Genomic DNA, 21382 nt, shown 5'->3' with positions numbered 1-21382 from the left:
GTGTGTGTGTGTGTGTGTGTGTGTGTGTGTGTATGAAACCCTGATTCCAAGGGTGTAACGACAGGCTAGATTACATTTCCCAGGGTATTGTGTTCCCAGGCTACTCCGGTGCAGAGAAAACAGCACACCCACGCACAAACACACGCACATGCATGCATGTATGTGTGCACTCACTCACGAGCGCACGCACATGCATGCATGTGTGCACTCACGAGCACACACACACACACACACACACACACACACACACACACACACACACACACACACACACACACACACACACACACACACACACACACACACACACACACACACACACACACACACACACACACACACACACACACACACTAGACTTGATCTTGGCCTCAACTAGGGTTACTTCTCAACTGGTGGGGAATAAGTATGTGTGGCTTGTGGACATGTTTATGTTCTCTACTGACCGTATATATACAGTATATGCTAAACCAAATCTGCATGTCGATACTGTAACCTATAATCTTATTAGGCAGATAGGTGAGCATTCCCAGAAGATTCCTTATACCGATATACTCCCATAAATGCCTCAAGGCCATCATGACCGTGTGGACAGTGGCAAATCTCTCTCTCTCTCTCTCCCCCTCCTCTCTCTCTCTCTCACACAACAACCTGCATTTCCCACAATTGCCATCCCACTGCAGTGGCGCTGTTGCGCTGCAAGCTGAAGACCAGGCCACTCTGTGTGCTGACAGTGTGGGAGAATGGGGGATGGGCAATGAGAAGGTCTCTCTCTCTCTCTCTCTCTCTCTCTCTCTCTCTCTCTCTCTCTCTCTCTCTCTCTCTCTCTCTCTCTCTCTCTCTCTCTCTCTCTCTCTCTCTCTCTCTCTCTCTCTCTCTCTCTCTCTCTCTCTCTCTCTCTCTCTCTCTCTCTCTCTCTCTCTCTCTCTCTCTCTCTCTCTCTCTCTCTCTCTCTCTCTCTCTCTCTCTCTCTCTCCCCTCTCTCTCCCCTCTCTCTCTCTCTCTCCCCTCTCTCTCTCTCTCTCTCTCTCTCTCTCTCTCTCTCTACTGCACAGAAAGCTGTGCAGTACAGTAAAATCTATAGCGTTAAATTAGCACATCTTAAATCAAGTCACAGCACAGAGAGGAATGATTGTAAACGCATCCACAAGAAAATCGTAAATCAGTGAAGGCCAAAACAAAAGGACACATCAAATGGACATTTCCACATATGCCTGTACCTCACCATGAGGGCACTGCATACTGAGAATTTAGATAACAATGACGTGGCATTAGGCCAGGTTCTGTCTGTACATGCATCATCCACGGACCGTCGCACACTTGCCCCGTACACACAGGCAATCAATGAAACTAGGTGACGGAGCACGTGGTCTGTCCATTTGATTAGGGAATTCACGAATAGTGATTTTTTTTTTTTTTTTAATTGACTTTGAATACCTAAAAGTAGTCAAATATTTGATTATATTCGTGGGTGAAATATCATATTGTTTCATCTAATACACACAAGAATTTCTCATTAAAACGCCACATTGCAAGCCTTGAAAACAATCAGCGAGTAAAGGGTTAACTAAGTATTTCATTCATTGATTGGCTGCGAGAGGCTGTTTACAAAACAGCTGGTCTAAACCCTGAGTGCAGCAGACTTACACATTTACAATGCCTCCCAGATGGACGCGCTGTGAGCTTGTAGATCTGCTATTTTCGATGCACAACACACTGCCCCACGACGGAGAATAAGCGCACAAGCAAGAGTGCAGCCGTTGGTTTAAGTGAAACTATAGCGATCGTCATCTCATTAATTCACTTCATTTAACTGCTTATCCGGAATCGGATCGCACGGGTAACAGCTGAGATTAGTAATATATAATACCCCCCCATCTGGTCCTTGGTCGGCCACGTGGTCTCCTCCCAGTGGGACGTGCAGTGCCGAGGACCCCCTTAGGGAGACGCTCGGGAGGCCCGAACCACCTAGGCAGGCTCCTAGTCCTTCCCAAGCGAAAGGAGTCTCTCTCGCGTGACTGAACCTATGTCCAAGGGAGACGCCAGCCACCCGCCTGGGAAAACTCATCAGACAATGATTATTCATTTCAAGCCTATCCCTCCTATCTATGTTCAACAACAACCACAGTTATGTCCAGTCAGTCGTTACAAGGCTAAGATGCGTTATGCTCCAACAGCAGGCTATGAAATACAAGATCAACTCCATCGCGACTCGCAAAACTCGCAAGCCGTTCATTTGAAATAACGGCCGATTGCACCTTTGTTGGATAAGCATGAGATAAAGAATATGAATATGAAACATGACATAATCTAAAACCGCCTAAAACCTAGCAAGAGCTATTGTAAAGTGCCCTACCAAACTGTGGATAAACTCGTACTCTGCAAGAGCTACTGTAAGAGTGCCCTAGCAAACTGTGGATATACTCGGATATGTAAATATTGTATTGTATTGACGGTTTACTTATGAGCCGTGTTTTGATTAGAATCGTAATCTGGGAAAATAATCTGAGATAAATGGGTTTTAAAAATTCAGTTAAAACACATTCCCTGCCATGAACGAGTATATCCGTCCTGTAACGTTTATATAGATTAAGTTAGGTCGTAGTCGTATGAGACATATGAATAGCACTGGGTTGCTATGCGATCGAGTAAACGAAACAAGATCAACAATCAAACACAAAAAGATTAGCAGAACTAACACCAACGCCAGAGGTCACAGCTTCATGTCTGCTTTAGAATATTGCCACTGCAATATAAACAAAATAATCTTAAAGATAATATCAGTTTACCCAGGTTCAATGGCATTGGCTTAATTTATTTTTCCTTTTTTATTGTATGGTACTGTACTGTACTGTACTGTACTGTACTGTACTGTACTGTACTGTACTGTACTGTACTGTACTGTACTGTACTGTACTGTACTGTCCTTTTTATTTTATTTTATTGTATGGTACTGTATTGTATTGTATTGTATTATCTTTTCTGTAAAGGTTTGGTAGTGTAATGTATTGTATTTATACTTTTCTTGTCTAGTTTTGTTTCATTTGTTGTCTTAATTGATGATTATTTTATGTATATTCTCAGTTATTCCTTTGTGTCTAAACTGAAAAAGCAATACAAATTTGAATCATAAAAAAAAGATAATATCAGCTAATAATCGAATTTGATGTACAGCAATGAATAGTGGTTTTGATATTTGAAATAGTCGAAAATTCGACTATTCTGTGAAATGCCCTAGTCTCCATCAGCAACACTGTGATAGTGGGAGCACAGCACACGGAAGCTGAAAGCCACAAAGTCTCTAGCCAATGAGCCATCATGGAAACAAAGGGAGAAATGTGGTAATGGAAAAAACAAAGACAAAAAACCAGCGGTTTTAACTCACACCACAGTGACACTCCTGGTGATGGAGATTATCAACACACAGATGTCAGCACACAGTCAGGGAATATGATCATTTCTAAAAATGTCTTCTACATCCTGACAGTTTTCTGAAGAAGCTATGTTTCTATGTCAGTCGTTCTTCGATTTTTCAAAAATAGCAGACCTACAAGCTCGTAGCGCGCCACTCGGTGGCGCGCTACGAGCTTGTAGATCTGCTATTTTTCAATAGCTACACCAAAAGGGGTTCCCGCCCAAAATGGGTTAAGGTCCATCCATAGACTTGGCTCAAGTTGACTGGCAAAAACGATTTATGTCAAGTACTCTAAACCAGGGGTTCTCAACGTTTTTGGCCGGGGACCCCCGGAAATGCTTTGGCAATGTATCGGGACCCCCGCCCCGCCCCCTCCCGACCCCCAATATAAATTGACTGCTACAATAACCTTAAACCATTTTGGGCGGGAACCCCTTTTGGTTTTTTAAGCATTGTTATAATTTAGCTATTGAAAAATAGCAGATCTACAAGCTCATAGCGCGCCACCGAGTGGCGCGCTACGAGCTTGTAGGTCTGCTATTTTTGAAAAATCGTGAAAATAAAATTAAAAAAAAAAAATCTTTTTCTTTTTTTTTCTTTTTTTTTTAAATAATTTGGGGACCCCCTAAAATATTTTGGCGACCCCCCGAGGGGTCGCGACCCACGGGTTGAGAACCCCTGCTCTAAACAAACTTGGCTGAAATAGGACGTAATCTTCAAAAGCCATGGATTGGAAATAAAGAATCATCTTAAAACAACTTTTAAAATCTTTAAAATATATAGTCTGAACTCACTCCTGGTGATGGAGATTATCAACACAGATGTCAGCACACACAGTCAGGGAATATGATCATTTCTGCTCACGCGTCGCAACACTGCACTTCAGCCATGAACCAGGCCTTCTTAGGACGAGTGGGGGAAGGGAAGGGCCATCTCAGACAATATGGAATCAATACGCCCTCAAGGTCTTTGGTTATCATCAGACAGGCATGCATTATTCATCACAACTCAAACGTAATTACTAATTTCAGTGGTTGTGCGCACACGCGCACATGCACACACACACACACACACACACACACACACACACACACACACACACACACACACACACACACACACACACACACACACACACACACACACACACACACACACACACACACACACACACACACACACTGTACAGTCCAAAATCTAACATTTAACAAAGCGACTTATTCCATATGTCCCGGCAGACAAAAGCAATGTCTAGAATGAATCAATCTGCGCTGGACACGTGCCACTGAAAAGTACCATAGCTTGTCCACGTCTAAAACCTGAGGCATTCTCAAGGGGCTACTTCACAGAGAGCGACCGACGTAAGCAAAGCTGAATAACCAGCAGGAAAAGAGGCCTGGAGGGAAAAGGACCTCTGCCCTCAGAAACTAGGCTACAGCATCATCCTCCCCCCCTTCCACAATCACAACATTGCATAACCGCGACAGACCGGTTGACGATGCATAGATGGATGCATGTTCCAATGGCATAGCCTGTAGCCTTGTGACAAGATTTATGGATTGATGAGTCACTAGCCTATTCTCTCTCACATGCATGCACGCACACACGCGCACACACTCACACACACACACACACACAACACACAACACACAACACACACACAGGAAAGGACAGACAGCGAGTGTTAGAAGATCAAATTCCTGTCTGGAAATGCACAAATGTGCTCAATGAATCACACCAGTATTCCATTTCTTCAAATAATGATACGCCGTTACATGATTAGCCATGGAGTCAGAGCCATTTGACAACAATATTCTTTCCACTTCTAATGTAATCCATTTACCCCCTTAAATAACTAACTAATACAAAGTTTAAGGGGTGGGGGCATCTTAGTGGCTCAACTAATCACACAGGGACAGACCAATATGCGACATCACGCTTTCTCCTTCTTTCTGCCGTAATCTATTAAAGTTCACTTCACACTAGTGTGAAGTGAGGGGCGCGCACCGTATTTATAACGGCCACATGACGTCTTACATTGGCCTTTAGTGCCCTAAACAAACAGTGACAGTTTTCTGAAAAAACTATGTTTCTATGTCAGTCGTTCTTCGATTCTTCAAAAATAGCAGACCTACAAGCTCGTAGCGCGCCACTCGGTGGCGCGCTATGGGCTTGTAGATCTGCTATTTTTCAATAGCTAAAGCATAACATAATGCTAACACCAAAAGCGGTTCCCGCCCAAAATGGGTTAAGGTCCATCAATAGACTTGGCTCAAGTTGACTGGCAAAAAACGATTTACGTCAAGTGCTCTAAACAAACTTGGCTGAAATATGACGTAATCTTCAAAAGCCATGGATTGGAAATAAATAATAATCTTAAAACAACTTTTAAAATCTTTAAAATATATAGTCCCGTAGTGAAGAGTCTTCGATTTCACAACAAGAGTACGTTTAGCAACATCTAATATGTGATTACACTATAGCAAATAAAATGCAGAATGCAACGAGAAAAATCAGACCAGTCTGAAGCGAGTGGTGCAACAGCACCCCCTATTGGTACTCTAAACATCGGGACATAGGTTAGGACATAGGGACATTGCTGTTCCTTGGAGTGCTTGCACCACTCAAAAACCACGGGTTGTCTGGGGAAATCACATCCCTGTAACTTTGCGGCGGCTTTTCAAAGAACCATTGTGGGTCCACACGGCCATTATCGGCGCTCTGTCGGATTTCTAGGGCTGCGAACCGCCATTTAGCTGTCACATAGCACAGCCCGTTGAAGGCTATGTTGTGTCTGAGAGGCCAAAAGCAGCTCCCAGCTGTGATGGCCGCTGCTCCTCTGACACCACTCTGCTAGTTCTGTACTGCTGCTGGTGGAAATAGTGCTTCATTCGTATTTCATGGCCTTATCAGAGGCACGAGGCTTTGAATCTATTTTCAGAAGACGGCAGAAAGAAGAAGGGGTGGTGTCAGATGAGAATACAGAGCAGGGGGGGTGAGCGGGAGAGAGAGAGAGAGAGAGAGAGAGAGAGAGAGAGAGAGAGAGAGAGAGAGAGAGAGAGAGAAAGAGTGGGAGAGAGGGGGGGGGGGGAGCAGTAGAAAACATGATTTTTTCACTTTCCCTTCAACTGAAACATCCTGTTCTCTTCTCTGCGAGTGTCACACATAACAGCTGGCTGATATTACAGTACGATGGAGGGGTGGAGGTGATTCATTATAAGGCTGCGTCGATGTGTGAGTTAAGGACGGGATCACACAACAACACAATACGCAGTGAAGTCACTGAATTGTAAAGAAGGCATACAGGAATTGACTCTATGAGAGCCAGAGCTGAATATCTACAAATCTACAACCACCTCACAACCTTTGTGCTTGTAGATTGGCTATTTTTGGTCCATGACACAATGTGCAAACGAGTATTATAATTTAGGCATAACTGAGCTTATAACAAGCCGAGCGCATCCGCTCGGCTTGTCCCTGACAGCACTACCACTATTACGGCCACCATGACTAGCTATCTTCTTTTATGTATTAAAATTGGCTTATGGGTGAACGGTGGTTGGGCGTCTCAAACGCAACGTCCGGATCAGACTGTCCAAATCTGTTCATAAATGTAACATCCGGATCTGATTGGCATTGGCCAAGTTCCGCATGACGTACTGCTCTAGTCAGCGCTGCAAGCCGTAGTGGCCTGAAGATCGTGTTTATATAAACCACATAATATTTTATCACATATAATTGGGTAATTATTATCCGTGTGAGCAATTCCATTACATTTTTGAATGGCAAATAAGCTACCTCAGGGTTATAGCCAAAAGGTTGAGTGGCATCATAAAGTATTTACATCATGACATAACGTTGGGTGGATGCTTTCATTCAAAGCTCCTTGCATCACATTACAGTTGTACTAGTGAATACATTTTCAGGTATGGGTGGCGCCAGTGGAAACCAAAGAGTGCTTAGTATCTGTGCCGTCCATGCTCTATTCAGGGGACTCAGGCGGGGACTGCCCATAACTCAGAGTCTCCGACATCCCAGTTACTCCGACTACGTAGCTTTGTGCGCGGCCAGGGTTACGGATAGTGTTAGCAATGCGAGAGTCGGACCAACGCACCGTCGGAAAAATGAGCCGTCGGATACAATGACACGGCACCATTCAGCCAATGACATCCTCTGTGTTAATGCATGTATTAACACTCAATGTAAACGGGGTGGTGTTCATGGACACTTTCCCCTCAGAGCCATACTGAATACATTTCAGCCAGGAGGACATAATGTAGCAACCTCCATAAAGTGACTCTCAGCCAGGACACACTGTAGCAACCTCCATAAAGTGACTCTCAGCCAGGACATATTGTAACAAAGAGACGTTCTGGCCATTGGGAAATTCGGGACAACTCCCGAACGGCCGGTCCAGTCCAGCCGGGTTTTTTTTGTATTAATAAAAAAAAAGAAAAAAGCAAAATCATATTTAATTAAAAAAAAATCCCTTTTGTGTAAAACAATGCAGCACTGTCTTCTGTGGCAGGTATAAACATGACATCCATGGACAATGATTTTAGGTCACTGTAGGACCTAAAGTGACCTAAAATGCGCTCGCACGCCCTTGATTCGTCAAGGGCCTTTGATCGCGCGCCATCAGTTCACTGGCACGCGGCCTTTAGCCGCACGCCTAGAGGGCCTCCGCAACTCCACTTCCCGGGCTGAATTATGGGCCCACCACATCCCTGAGCAACCTCCATAAAGTGACTCAAAGTGTGACAATGCCTTTTACTGTACATTTAACACAGCAGCGTCAGCAATGGTAAATGTGCACAAAGATGTGAAATTAAAAGAATCATTAAAAAAAAAGCCAAACAGTGTAACATAGAGAAGTTCAGGATCCATGTCACTGACATACATGTAGAAACTATGTGATGGTCAAGAAACTGGAGTGCAAAATATCCGAATAGCCAAACAGAGAGAAAGGCTCCCAACCTCCCATCATGCCATGGATAATGTCATTCAAAGATTGAGAGATATAGACGTATACAGAGAGAGGGGGTTTATCTTGCAACATTTAACACACACACACACACACACACACACACACACACACACACACACACACACACACACACACACACACACACACACACACACACACACACACACACACACACACACACACACACACACACACACACACACACAGTAAACATACTGCGCAATCATTTGTAGAGTGCACACACACACAGACCATGATTTTCATACTTGTTTAGCCACATTGCACAAGCTTTCCAGGAAACTCCCCTAGTCAACTATAAATCTAATTTACTGCAATGTGTCTCCAGCTCACACACGAACACACACAGTCATATTCTCTAACTCAAGATGGAACCGCCTATTTATTACAAGCATATGCTTCACAAAAGCTACCTCTCGGCTCTCCTTAGTTTCTCACCAAGAAAGCCCAGGCAGACACTCACTTTTGGCAGGTCAGCTCATAATCTCTGGGCCTGACAGGACTGGATCGCGTGGGGGCGGAGCTTGGCCAAAGTGGGGCCTCCGGGCAAATTTTGTCCCAATTTTCGTCTTGGTCCTGTGGTTCAGAATGTGATATCCCTTATGTCATCAAATGTTCTATAATTAATCCCATTTGCATCTCAAAAGTAATCATACACAATTTACTAATAGTGAAAAGCATACCGGTATACAACAACCATTCTCAAACTGAGACAGTGCATCCACAACAATAAGAGTTGAGAAGAAGAACCATTTAACACTTATGATGCTGCCAGAGTTTGTCAAAAATAAAGGCGCTAGTGTGCCAAGCAGATGGGCAGATTGTAATCTGAAAAGCCTATCCAGATATAGCAAACATTTGAGCTAAACGAGAGATGATGCCATCACATTTAAAAAATCAGCTTGTTCTATTAACCCATTTAGGCCTAAGGCCGATTCTAAAAACGCCTCTAAATCCTGACCTAGTTTTCTGAAAAATCTAAATTTTTACATTTTTGAATACTGTACATACTGTACAGAACCCCAAAATGGGTTCCCGGCCTGAGGGGGTAAAACACCAAAAGGGGTTCCCGCCCAGAATGGGTTAAACAATTCTGATTATTAGTTGACATAGAGAACAAAATACACAAGCATGTCTGTTGCTGGCTTTGTCTATACATGACCACTGAACAAGGAATTTATCAATAACATATTGAACGAAACAGCATCAGGATTGTCCATATAAATACTCCTCGCTCATTCACACGCATGACACACACACACAACATATTAAGTGTACATACATAATGGAATTCTTTAAAGGGTCATCCTAAGAGAAAGAGAGAGACAGACAGAGTTCATATTCAGAGGTCTAGTCTAGGCTGATGTGCCTTTTGAAGCACTGTCTTGGGGACTCCTGAGAGACACCCCATCTGGTTGTAACGGTTTCTGGAGGAACGGTTTCAGGAGGAAACCGTTACACCAACAGCACCATCAGGGGTGGCCTTAGGAATCTGGAGGCCCATTTCAAGATCAAATATGAGGCCCCCATCTATCACATATTATGTTGATACAGCCGTATTGATACAAATAGATTGGACTGTTCTATATCGCGCGCACAGCCATTACTCTCGACAATTACGCAGCAACAACACCTCTACCCAGGTTATTAACAGGACATGGGTGTAACTTAACATCGTGGGAGAGAGCAAGGCAGCGAGCGAGAGAGAGAGAGGGCCAAGAGTGGCGGGGAGTTGACTGATGCCTGACGGTCAGTTGGAGCTTGAAACTGGTGAAACATAGCTAAGGCCTCCTATGAGCACCATTATACACTAACAGTTAGCCCTGCCTCCTGTCCAAGCCATCACCAACTAGTATTCCATTTCAGTGCCAGACAGTGGCCTGTTCTTGTGACAGTTTCAACATAATACTAGTCTAGTATCACATATTGTTATGATCTGCTAGATTAAGCCTGTGATCTGTGGGTGTAAGAAGACTAGTGGATTGTTTAACATAACCGTAAACTGAGAGACTGACTGGTTACATGGCTTACTAGTACCTTAGTCAATTGACTGACCAATGTTATAATACTAGATTTCCCAAGTTGACTTTCAGCTCAGGGATGGGTAGGGGCGTGCACAGATAGACACTAGGTGGTGCTAGACTAAAGCACCTGCCCCTTTGCCCTCTGTACAGCAATGTGCCCTTTTGAAAGTTTGTTCTTTTTATTTTATTTTTGTTTTGTACAATGTAAAGTATGTGGTACATGAAAAAGGGTATATTCAATAAAAAAAAAGCTAAAGGCTAAAGCTGTACATTTCCATAAGAATACAAAAAGGGTTCTAGCCTGCCAACTGTCTGGATGTACAGTAGGAAACTGTTTCAGTGGAGCTCCCCTCCCCTCCCCCACTACTGCAGGCTTAGCAGTTCTGCATGCAAAAGCAAGCACAATTCTGCCTCACATATGGTATACTGCATGCACTTCGCTTACAGATAGTATCTGTGCAGGTCGCGCCAGCTCTCGTAGCTTGCGATGCAGTTACACCTGCTGCTAGCTACAGCCAATTCACATTGGTCTGTAATATATGCTGCAGGTCTTCAGGGGACACTTAATCAGCTGTGGTGATCCCCACTGTGGCTAGATGGTGTGGTGGCTCCAATTAGAGGAGCACGCCTACGTTAGTCATAATCACCGTCGGAATCCCATGAACCACCCGAGTAAATAACACATGAGGAATTTAATTTTCATGGATGGCAACACTTATGAACATGAAAACAACCAAGAATAACCTCATCAGTCTGGGTTAAGACTCTTTGCTCTTTTCCTGCAATGATATGAACGTGTAATGTGTTTGGCTTAAGAGTCTATAAAAATATATGGCTTTCATTTTGTATGAAAATGGGCGAGGCATTGTGAAAGGTCAGCTGTAATGCATTTTTTGCACAACACCTGAATAGCTGTTTTCAACTGGCAAACATACCCAACAGCATTTGTTCTGAAATCACTAAATGATAATATTATCGAGTCTAAAAGCCCGTAGAGGCTGTGCCTCCCAACGAGACGAAAAGTGCTTTCAGCTGACCGACATTGCCATCCTCAAGAGTCCCACTCGCAGTAGTAGTGCTAAAAATAAAAATGTTACAGGTGTCACAATTATTTTTTTACCCTCTGTTTTTGGTTTTGCAGGGGAGGGGTATATTGGAAATTAACTGAAGGATGCGAAAGCTTTAAATTGAAATAAAAATTATTACGATCGTGCAGCACGACGGCCCGGGAACTTTGGCCTTCAAAATAAGGGCCTGCACTGAAAAGGCCGTAGCACTGGCGGAATAATGAATTAATAGCCTCCACGAAAAAGAAAATCACACCCGTGTGAAGTGAGGGGCGCTAATATATTAAAGTCTAACTCATGTTGATTGTCTCCACCAGGCCGAAGGCATGGGGAGAGAGTATGTTTTGCACTCCGTCCGTCCGTGTGTCCGTGTGTCCGTCCGTCTGTGAACAGCTAATCTCCGGCACCGTTAACCCGGTCGATGCCAAATTTTGCACACACACTCCCTGGATGCCAACGATGAACCTCTGCCCCAAAATTTCCAGAACGGCCTGTTATAGCGCCACCAGGAGGCCGCTTTGTGCAAACCAAGTTTTTGGAAAGTACACCTATACAGATTTTGTCCAAACATCACGCAAATTGGTACACAGTCTCTCTAGAGCCATTCAACGAAACGGGTCTTTCAGATTTCTCAGACTCCATCCTGATTGGCTAAGATTGGCTTCCAAAGTGCTCAGTTTCTAACAAAATGCTGCAAATCATGAACACATCGTGTGATTTCCGTGAAATTGTGCACGCACATTCCCACTAGGCCGAGGAAGAAATGCCACTTGACCGTTTTCAAATCAGCCTCATGGTGGCGCTACAACAGGCCAAGCATCACACACACACTCCTATCCTCCTGGTGGAGACCTGTGCCCAGAAGGGCACTTTTTCTAGTTAGGTGATGTAATGGTGATGTAAAACAAAACGGTGCCAACACAACATTTGAGACGGGCAGGAACCAGCTGACATTTGACCGGAATTCTCTTACCGGGGTCAATGGCAAATCTTGAGACGTGTGGGGACAAAAGCTGTGGCGTCATGTGGCAGCCAAGTCTATGTGTGTACTTGTAGTGTTTGCTTTTAAGCAGTGACGTCATGTGGGCAGTCTGGGGCCCCTTCACTTCACACGAGTGTGATTTTTAGGGCTACTGACAGAGCTGAGAAATGTGACGCCTTGTGAGTGAGAATGAGTTGGCCTTTCAGTGCACCTATGGTGAGCACCGTGCACTCTATCTATGAGAGAGCAAGTTCATGCATGCTTTAAATATGCAGAAACATACTGAAACATTTTGTTGTGATGATTGACACTACAGCTATATGGGGCACTAGCCCCTCCTACATTCATCTATTAGTGTAGATTTTCGTCTCACACAAACATTAAATTCCCATTGACAAAGAATGGAGAATTTACGTCATATGTGTCTCTGAGCAAATCGGCTATTTCTGTCCTACACAAAGATTAAATTCCCATTGACAAAGAATGGAGAATTTACGTCATATGTGTCTGTACGATGATAAGAGCGCCCCTCACTTCACACGGGTGACAAATAGGTCAAGTATTAGCTATGACAGCATATATACTTACAGACCATACTGGTTTTAGGCAGTAGGCACTTAAAGAACAATACATGTAAAATGGACTCTCTCTCACTCTGTCTGTATCTGTCTCTGCCATCATGCATCCGAGTCTCTCCCCTTTGTATCGTTGCCTGTTCATTTCTATCCTAATTTTACTTTCTCGGTCAAACAAAAAGGTCAGATACACAAGGGTTAGTCAAGGACAAATCCCTCGCAGGAGGTGTGGAATTTCTAGCTTCCTTGAGGACACGGTGGATGTGAAGTGTCTGACATATTTCTGGTGTATTTTGAGAACAGGGGCACATTCTGGAAAAAGCGAGGCATACAACTGACTTTCTAGGCAAGCTGCTGCACAGAATTAGTGGTTCAATTAGGTGGAAAACAAAGCATTCTTTCTTTTGCCGTTTCATACTACAGCCTTGTGGGAGAAAGGAACACAGGTTTCCTATCCTTCCAACAAGAGTGTCACTGAAATATACAGTAGTGAAAATGCATTTGCCGTATTGTCCCGAATATAAGATGACTCTGATTATAAGACGACCCCCATTTTTCAAGACTCATTTGTGGAAAAAACATTAAAGACAAAATCTGGTTCTTTATAAAGAAAATGGTTTATTAAAAAAAAATCTATAATCATTTTTAAATAAAATTACTAAAATCACTTCATATCACAATAGTGTAAATAGAATAAAATGTAGTCTCTTGGTATTTCTTATACCAGTAACAATCAAGTCTCAGGTCTCCTTGCGTTTACATAATGTTAGTTCTAGGTAGGAACTAACATTAAGTAGCAATGTTGTCGTTAGGGCCAGGGGGACATTAAAAAGCGTCGGACGTGTCAGTCTGGTCAGCGTTATGAAGGAGACTATTATACAGCGCTGCTGGGTTGGATAAAGAAGGCAGATAGAAACAGATAGAATGGGTGTTTATGGTGACGACGATCCAAGATGGCGTGACACAGTGTTATGACAACAACAGCTAGCAACCCGATGTTAACGCGAGTAGCATTATGACTTGATCAATCAAAAGCGCTATAAAAGCCCAATTGCCATTGATCTACGGCAGTGGTGTTAAGCGTAGCATCAACGCTAATGGCGGATTTTGGGTTAACTTGGCCAGCTTTTAAACAACTTTGTTGGTCTGAGATGGTCGTGCCGTTCCTCAATCTTGGTAAATGGTGCATTTTATAAAGCGCCTTTATCCAAGGCGCTTTACAGAGATTGTGCATTACATTCACCCATTCACACACACATTCACACACCAATGCCGGAGGAAACCATGCAAGGTACCAACCTGCAAATCGGGAATACGGAATTTTGACCTCAAAGTTCCACAATGAATACGAGTAACCTTCTAAGCGGTGACCAAGCCCTATTAGCACAGCTTCTCAAGAAAAACAAAGGCAGCAGTTGCCAACATCAGAAAGAACAGAATCTGTTGTGACAAGTATCCAAATGTTTCCAAGTATTACGGTTAGAGTAGACCAAAGTGCCACATAAGCAACGCCAGTGAACCGGCCTGTCAGTAAAACTGTTGGCCTGAGGGTATAGAATGTTTTATCACAGCATTGTCTGTTCGGTTCCACTGGAAGACCTTAATACCTTGCCTCGCTTGCATGCACTACTAGCAGCAATGCATAATTAATGTGTCAGTCTCAGTTAAATCCTGTGATAGAAAGAGTTTCTTTTGCTGATTTCAACTGACCAATGGCACTAACACAAGGGCTGGGTAAATGCCATCCTGGATGGAGATAATTAGATCTTAGAATTAGAAACCAATGGCATGGATTCAGTGCAGGAAAGGGAAGATTCAATAAGGGAAACGGTTGTCAAAAGTATCGATACTACACAAAAAAAAACAGATCTATAATCAGATTTTCGACCCAGGATGCAAAGATGGAACAACGGAGAAGAAACTCAACTGGTCCTCAGTTATCTGCACAATCTTTCTCTTCCTTTCTACAGACTCGTCTGGCAGACAGCAGACACGCGCGTGCACGCACGCACGCACGCACGCACGCACGCACGCACGCACGCACGCACACACGCACACACGACACACACACCTCTATCTGTCATTCACTCACCACAGTAGTAACTTGTGTTTTCACCAGTAGTATGTTCAGTCAGGGCTGCGTTCCAGAGGCTCAGCACCTGCACCACAGAGAAGGTAAAGGGGGTGAACAACACTTTTAAACAACTATACTTTGGGGTTGTTTGAGCTAAACATTAAATTACTTAAATAATGGAGGGTAGAGGCAGAAAGAAAAAAAAACAGGAAATACCATGTAGAAATAGGAGTGCTCTGTCCAACATCTTGGCTCATATCAGTGAACCACCAATCTACTGATCATACAATGTTAAGCACACACGTACATACATACAAACAAGACTGTGTTTCGGTAGTGACTGTCTACTATAGCCTCGAGAACCACAGGCGTTTTGTTTTCAAAAGAAGAAAAAAAAACAGACTGGTGAACCAATTAGGATCCACCGGGGAAATTTGAATCCACCCCTCTAGGCCAGAAATCACACTGGCTGGGGCAAGCTACTTTTGACCCGACAACCTAATCTCTTCTTAGAGAATCAAAATGACACAGGAAAACAGTTTGTAAACAGGTCATGGATGCATTAATCTTAAACCTTAATTGGAGCCCCCAGTTCTCAAAGCCAGGGGAACAAGTTATTGGGAGGGATGATGAAGTAAAGCCAGGTTATATCTAATTAGATACAAAAGCTCATCTGAAATGCTCTCCACACTCACTTTTTAAGTCATAAAATTAAAAAAAAGAATAAAAAAAGAATAGTAAAAAAAGTAAAATAACTGGAAGCACTGAAGAAGGGTGAAAATCTTCTTGGTCCGCCATTATGGGATTTTCAATGGAGCATAACAAAAGGAATGGCACGGCCACTTGCCTCTTCCGCAAACACAGAGCGAACGCCACTTTAACTCATTGACCGCCATCTAGTGGTGGCTTAGAGTGGCGCAGGCCGCCACACAATATCTCAATGAGCGAGGCTCGAGCGAGGCTCTTAAATTGAAAGCCGCTTTGGCCAGAAACCGCTGAAATCAGGAAGTAAAAATCTGCTATTTAACATTTCTCGCGATTCTCATTTTATCCACCCAAAACATACTTTTTGTAAGCAAAATAATATCGTTTAGATAAATCAGATGCAAACCGAGCTTGTTTTTGGTCTAAAAAGAAGAATCAGAGATATTAGCGTTCAAAAAGCTGCATCCCCATAGACAGCATAAGCCAGCAAAATTTCAATTTCAGTTTTATTTTTATTTATTTTTTCACCTAACCACTACCGAAGTGTTATGAGGGGATACTGGACGCAGTTGGTCACTGTAATCAATTGATATTTAAAAAGGCGTGAAAAGGCGCAACTGGCGACGAGGTACATACGAAAAGAGGCGTCGAAAGGCACGCGTGGAGCCGAGTGAGGATGCGGTCGGAAGGGACCGATCGTAGTGTGACTACTTAAAATGTAAGGACAAACGGAAAATCGCTGGCACCAGGTGAATTAAATAATCATTTACTCTTGGCAGTGAAAGAGTTTAACTGACACCTGACAGCCAATATAGTATTTTCCGTGAAGTGAAACAGAGTGTGTCTCAACTGAACAGCAAGCTGCGGCTTAAGCCTCAGCTGGCCAGTCTGTGGGGTCTGAATGGTCTTACCATGTGACCGCCGCTCATTCAGAAGCCTTGACAATGGTCCACCTCTTCAGTCTGCATGGGGACAGAGGTAGAAAACAACACGTCATTAGAGAATGTCCATTCACAACATTTCAACAAATACGTCAACTGCAGCAAGAAATGTGGTGATTTTAGTTCAGGATCAAATCAGTCCATTTCAACTTGTAGTTATGTTCTATTTGGAAATGGTTTAAACTTGCCCATGTCATTTTTTTTGTAATTGCTCCCAATGTGCAGGTTGGTGCCTTGCATGGCTTCCTCTGCCATCGGTGTGTGAATGGGTGAATGTAATGCACAATCTATGTAAAGAGCGTTGGATAAAAGTACTATGCACCATTTACTATTTATGTTTAATCTGTGACAATTGAAATGGGTTGAGAAACGAAAAGGGTAGAATGCTCAAACCTCTTACACTGTGCTCATCATCTGGAAATACTAATTATTGAAATGTAGGTCAATTCATTTTGACGTGAATTTATCTTTCGGATAAATACGGTAAGTATAATGACAGAAAGTGGGGAGAAATGAGCATTGGTACAAAGTCTCAAAGTCATAGTTGCGTATCTGTCTAAAAGGGAACCAATATTCCTGGAAAAAGTCAAGCCAGCACAACCACATCCCTGGGCAATCTAATTAGGCTATACTCATCAAGCAGGTCCAATGGGCTGCACTGCAGTATGCCTGCAGCATACACAACACTCATAACATACTTTTCAACACATTCAGTCAGTGTGCATGGCCCTGAGTGACCATCTGCTATTCTTCATGGAAAGCCCCTTTGTAATTTGACTTACTGCCAGCTGACGGTGTGTTAGTTCGTTTGCTGACCACTTCTAGGAGACGTCCTCAAGACTGGAAACAACCGAGATAATGTATCCCCCCTATTAACCCTCTCACCCTCATTCCCTCTTCGCCACAATCACCCTCCATCTGACTGTAGCTTCATCCCTGACCTTGTAAGCAAGGTAAACTTCTCCCATTCTGCTCTTGACTTGCTGCTCTCTCTCCCATTTTTAATGAAACATTCAAATATTGATTTTGGCACAAATTGCTGTGGCAAGTGGCAACGGGCGCTTCTCAGCATAATATAGATCAGCCATGCCGCTACCAAAACAACAAGACTACAGCTGGGTTGTTCCAATATGGTTTAACTTTCTGGATTAACTTGAGGTTTATCTACTAATCCCATTGCAATCAAAATGTAAACCTAGTTTACATTTAGTTTACAATTAATCCTGGTTAAATCTAAATCCTAGTTTAATTTCCACTTAAACAGATTAAATTCAGGTCATTTTAAACCCCACACTGGATTAGCAGTTGTATTCAAACGACCCCAGGAGCAGGTTTATGTTAGGTCTAGGTCCGTTTTATTGAGAACACGGCTGCATATCTTCACTGGATGTGATTAGAGGGGAAGAAAAACCTTCCTCGCAGGAAAACTGGAGACAGCATAAAGCCATTAGAATTTTATAATAACAATATGGCGTTTTCCCAGTGGGATAGATTTACAAAACAGTCCTCATTGGAAAGGCTGAACCAGCTATCATGCATGAATGAGAATGAGAAACTCTGCCACCACCACCACTTCTTCAGCTCCTAGTAGCTTTGTGTTTTTGAGCGGTGCCAAACCACTCCAATGACTGGCCAGTATGTCAGTATGTCTGGAACGAACAGCTGCAATAAGTGATGTTGAGCAGCCTGCATCGTTCAGTTCACACTGGTGTGATTTTTATGCTACAGGGAGTTCTTAAACGGTTCACGCGTGATCTTTATGGCAGTGGTTCCCAAAGTGGGGTCCGGGGACCCTCAGGGGTCCTTGAGGGAGTTCCAGGGAGTCCCCAGCTAAATGATAGTTTGGAACCAAATGGACCCTTATGGGTCTGTAACTCAGAGAGTGTGCAAATGGAGTTAAATTAACATTGATTTTACAATATAAATTGGGGACTCAAGAGATAGAAATATCTACATTTCTATCTCTCTAAATTGGGGAGATAGAAATCTCTGCTAGAGACATGAAAAGGTTTGGGAATCACTGCTTTATGGAGTTCACGAGTACACATTCTGCAGAATTGTCAGCAGAGTGAAGGCAAAGGCTCAGTATCATTGTGATCCAAGCAAGGAGGGGGCAACGGTTGGATTATGACATGAGACCGGGTTTAGTGTAATTGGTGCAATTGACTGTCTGGCCCGCCAACAGGGGTAGATAATAGGTACAGGTGTTTCTCCCTCCCAAGCCAAGGGGGACCCAATGCAAAGGTCTATGATTATTACTGTATATGTATGTACATTACATGATAAATACATGTAATGTCATCATTAAAACACATTTAAACTTGTCAGTATAGTTAAACCACCAGCCTACTATTGTATTATTGAGCAGATGGTAGAGTCTAAAATACATCACTCTTATTTTGAAGGTGCAAGCATGGGTATTAATGTGTGCGTCCCTTCACGCACCTAAAGCCCAAACCACACCAAAGGGTCACGTTGGGACAAAACGTTTTTTAAGGTAGACCACACCAATGCAACTCATTGCAACTCAATGAGTTGCATTGGTGTGGTCTACCTAAAAGAAAACTTTTGTCCCAACGCGACCCTTTGGTGTGGTTTGGGCTTTAAAAAACGGATTAACCTGATGTATCACTCATGTTTTTCATAAAGGAGTAGGGCTGGGCAACCCATTTAGGACTGCATGAGGCTGATTCTAAAAACGCTTTCTAAATCCTGAAACTGAAAAATGTTATGTTGCTATATATAGTGTAGATAAAAACCCCAAAAAGGGTTCCCATCCTGAATGGGTTAACAGAAAAACATCAATGCCGAAATATAGAATTAATCAAATGATCGACTTGCCAATGTAGGTTAATCGATTCATCGAGAAGCATTATTTTTTGGGTGGAAAACTTTTTTATATACTGTATATCATGAATTGACACAAGCATTATTTTTTATTGAGTGGTGCAACCACTCCAAGGAACAGCAATGTCCGTGTTAACCTATGTGACAATGTCCATGTTAACCTATGTGACTATGTGTGTGACTATGTGACTATGAGTACCAGTAGGGGCAAAAGTGGCGCTGTTGTGCCAGAAACAGAGAGAGAGATAGTGCTGCACTGTTGCCTGCTAATGAGAGAGAGAGAGAGAGGGGGGGGGGGGGGGGAGTTGTGCACGGAATGTGATGATGTATAAAACGTTCAAACGTTGCTCCAGCAAGACCTTGGCTGACGTAATTCACAAAATGTGACACGTAGCCTAATTTCAACTAAGACAATGTAATGAGGTGCACAATCACAATTTTACAGTTTCCCTAAAACAGACAAGATCCTGTCGTCTACTCTGCATGAACCTTTACATAATGAGGGGGGATTAAAGGCAAAAATACACAGAGAAACCCTGAATTCAGTATTCAGATTCATAGTGGCCTTGTTTTAATGCCATGGCTTGTTTCATTGACCTGAACTGAAATGCACCTAAACTCTGAAACATTAAAGTGCGTGCCACTGCCATCATGGTAATTTTTCTCCCCTCATCATTAACTATTATTCAAATATGGCCAGCCTGGAGGAATATCTCAAGGCAGAGAGAATATACTGTCCACAGACGTTCACACAGGGGAGCTAGCACAAGCGGGCAGCCTGTAGGTTCTTCCTACTGACTAGGCAAATCACAGATGGAAAATGTCACCAGGTCATCTTCATTACTTGCAAGTGAAGCACAAATTTTAAGTTTGTAACCATTAACCATCTCAGTAAAAGAAAAAAGGTTTCCCTCATAGAAAACAGGGAGTTCATAAACCACACACTTATCAATTAATCAACTGTTGGTTTGATTAAAATTCATTGCAATTGATTGACCGTTAAAATTAATCTATTAAACATTATTGTATAATTGACCAAATGTGTATTTGCATTATTTGTGATATCAAACAAAATAAATAATCTACCAACTATATTTCTTGTACATTATCAAGCGCAGCCATAGATGTGTGTAAATACTCCACTGTTCATGTAGGTTTCCACAGAAAGATAAGAGATAAGCTTTATTGATTCCCAAGGGGGAAATTAAGGTGGCATGGTAGCATGAGCACAGCGAAACACAGAACAGGTAAAAAGTGAGAGCCAATAGAAAACGATAGAGATAGAATAAAATGAGGCTACCTTATGTAAGACTGGTCTAACGATCTTGCACGCTTTTCCTCAACAAGTAACAGCCAACATTGCCATGTCAGCTGCCCCGCCGGCATTGGACCCTATGCATCATTATCACCGTGTATTTTCATGTGTGAGTGTGACTGACCGCTGAAGAAATACTGACATCGACCGGTTTTGTGGAACGTTGCAATATTATCCTATGCCAAGCCTATTCATTGATGTTAAACATAACAAATTGGTCTGCATTGTCCAATATGTTTGACAGTCTCTCAAGGCCTGAAAATAATGCGTGTTGTGTCAAAGTTTATTTTAATGGAGAAATAATACCATTATAATATGCTTATCTTAGGCACCAACTCATCATAAACATTAGGGGGAGGCAAACAATATAGGGTGTGCAAGAAATTATTATTACATTTTAGCTACATCCTGTAGCCTATCTTTGACAAGAAA

General features: G+C 42.8%; 1 protein-coding gene across 5 annotated transcripts in view; it reads right to left on the bottom strand.

Annotated features, from left to right (window-relative positions):
* Window positions 1-21382, bottom strand: part of LOC306926779 (F-box-like/WD repeat-containing protein TBL1XR1) — a 59889-nt gene that overhangs the window by 22086 nt on the left and 16421 nt on the right. For 4 of the 5 annotated variants that reach the window (XM_079506210.1, XM_079506213.1, XM_079506214.1 and 1 more), the window contains exons 2-3: window positions 16759-16809; window positions 15161-15227 (exon numbers count right to left, since the gene is read on the bottom strand). The gene's annotated coding sequence lies outside the window, so the exon portion shown is untranslated. Of the gene's footprint in view, window positions 1-8883; window positions 8997-15160; window positions 15228-16758; window positions 16810-21382 lie in introns of all 5 variants that reach the window. The other variant, XM_079506212.1, reaches the window with a different exon arrangement.

Source organism: Electrona antarctica (assembly GCF_951216825.1).
Source record: "Electrona antarctica genome assembly, chromosome: 7".
Taxonomy (NCBI): domain Eukaryota; kingdom Metazoa; phylum Chordata; class Actinopteri; order Myctophiformes; family Myctophidae; genus Electrona; species Electrona antarctica.
This window is presented reverse-complemented; position numbering and strand designations above follow the sequence as displayed.